We start from the raw sequence: 2,286 nt of genomic DNA, 5'->3' as shown, positions 1-2,286 counted from the left end.
ATCGCTTCTCGGCCTTTTGGCTAAGATCAAGTGTAGTATCTGTTCTTATCAGTTTAATATCTGATACGTCCTCTATCCGAGGACAATATATTAAATGGATTTTTGGAGCAGGGAGATGGAATAGGAGCTTGCTCCGTCCACTCCGCGCATCGACCTGGTATTGCAGTACCTCCAGGAACGGTGCACCCCCTCGGGGAAACACTGGGTTGTCAAAGACAGAGCCTAAGTTCTCCGGAGCCGCGCTTACAGAGGCTCTTTGCTGTTCTCGGGGAGGGTTGGGAGCGGGGCTTAGCGCAAGAGGAAAGCTCAGGGCGAGACTCGAATCGAAGTTGACTTCTTGTTTTCTTTTCTTCTCCAGCTCTGCTAACCTCAGCCGCACTTTCACGGTTTGTGGGAGCAACTGACCGTTGTACTACTGTTTTTCTCTTTCTGGTTTAGGTTGTTCATTTCCCTAAAGCTGTTTTTAAGTTTTAGTTTTGCCTCTTTTTTTTTTTTTTCCCTTAAGTTTTCATTTACTTATGAAAAGCAGAGAGGGAGAGAGAAGCAGGCTCCATGCAGGGAGCCTGACGTGGGACCCGATCTTGGATCCCCAGGATCACGTCCGGGGCTGAAGACGGCGCTAAACCGCTGAGCCACCCAGGCCTGCCCCCTTAAAACCCTTAAGACACCTGGGCGGTTCAGGGGTCGAGTGTCTGCCCTCATGAATCTAGGGCCTGATCCCAGAGTCCTGGGATCGAGGTCCGCAAAGGGCTCTCTGCAGGGAGCTTGCTTCTCCCTCTTCTTCCTCTGCTTAGGTCTCTACCTCTCTCCGTGTTTCTCATGAATAAAGAGAATATTTAAAATCAATAAGGGGGGATCCCTGGGTGGCGCAGCGGTTTGGCGCCTGCCTTTGGCCCAGGGCGCGATCCTGGAGATCGAGGATCGAATCCCACGTCGGGCTCCCGGTGCATGAAGCCTGCTTCTCCCTCTGCCTGTGTTGTGTCTCTGCCTCTCTCTCTCTCTCACTGTGTGCCTATCATAAAAAAAAAAAAAAAAAAAAAAAATATATATATATATATATATATATATATATATATATATATATATATAAAATCAATAAAATCTTTTTAAAAAGGATCTCTTATAAAATTTGCCAGCAAGGAAAATACCTCGGCGTGAGGCAGATTTTGTCTCCTGTCTCATGAAATTCTGTGGGTAGTCTGAATATAATTTAACAAAACAAGTAAATCAAATACATACGAATAGGATAAAACGTTTTTAGATGAACTGTTTTTTTGTGTGCCTACAATGGAATGTTTCAGCTCTATTGTTTATTTAAGTAATCTCCACACCCAATGTGGGGCTGGAACCCGCGACCCAGAGATCAAGACTTGCATGCTCTACCAACTAAGCCAGCCAAGCACTCCTAGGTGAATTATCATTATTATTATTTGTATTTTTTTACTTTTTATTTTTTTTCCAATTCTATGTATTTATTTGAGATAGAGTGTGTGTGAGAGAGCATGAGCAGGGGGCAGAGGGAGAGGGAGAATCGGACTCTGCTGGGCAGGGAGCCTGACTCAGGCCTTGATCCCAGGACCCTGGGATCATGACCTGAGCTGAAAGCGGACGCTCAACCTAACTGACTCCGCCTGAAACCTTAAAGTTTTGCTAAGCTAAGCTAAGAGATGAGTTACTTTCGTTAGATATCCGGATCACATCCAAATAAGATAATAAATGAAACATTGAAACATCGCTTACTGAACAAAAAAAGTGGCTTATCCGCTTTTTGCTTTTTTTCTTAAATAGAGGAATTGAATATATTTGGATCTATTAATAAACGTGTTTAGTGCCACAGTAAGAAATGTACATGAGAAAGCATGTGTTTCTAGAAATTACAAAAGGATAAATCTGCCAAGCCACAAAATGCTAAGATGGTTCACGGTGGCTTGCTTCTTAGTTTTCACTGGAAATTAAAGATTTCTAAGAGTTAAGCATCCTTGGGATCCCTGGGTGGCGCAGCGGTTTAGCGCCTGCCTTTGGCCCACGGCGTGATCCTGGAGACCCGGGATCCAATCCCACGTCGGGTTCCGGGTGCATGGAGCCTGCTTTTCCCTCTGCCTATGTCTCTGCCTCTCTCTCTCTTCTCTCTCTCTCTCTCTCTGTGTGTGTGTGTGACTATCATAAATAAATAAACATTTAAAAAAAAAAAAGATTTATTTATTGATTTGTTGGAAGGGAAGGGAGGGGAGGGGCAGACGGCGAGAGAAATCTAAGCAGACTCCTGGCTGAAGACTCACCCCGCTG

At 44.8% G+C, this 2,286-nt stretch overlaps 1 non-coding gene across 1 annotated transcript; it reads left to right on the top strand.

Moving 5' to 3' along the window:
• On the top strand, positions 1 to 191 carry LOC140607668 (U2 spliceosomal RNA). Its single transcript, XR_012009628.1, has one exon. It is a non-coding gene; the product is annotated as a U2 spliceosomal RNA (small nuclear RNA).
• Positions 192 to 2,286: the final 2,095 nt, after the last annotated feature.

Source organism: Canis lupus, chromosome 16, assembly GCF_048164855.1.
Source record: "Canis lupus baileyi chromosome 16, mCanLup2.hap1, whole genome shotgun sequence".
Classification (NCBI taxonomy): domain Eukaryota; kingdom Metazoa; phylum Chordata; class Mammalia; order Carnivora; family Canidae; genus Canis; species Canis lupus.
Note: the sequence above shows the minus strand (reverse complement) of the source record. Positions and strands in the feature narration are given on the sequence as shown.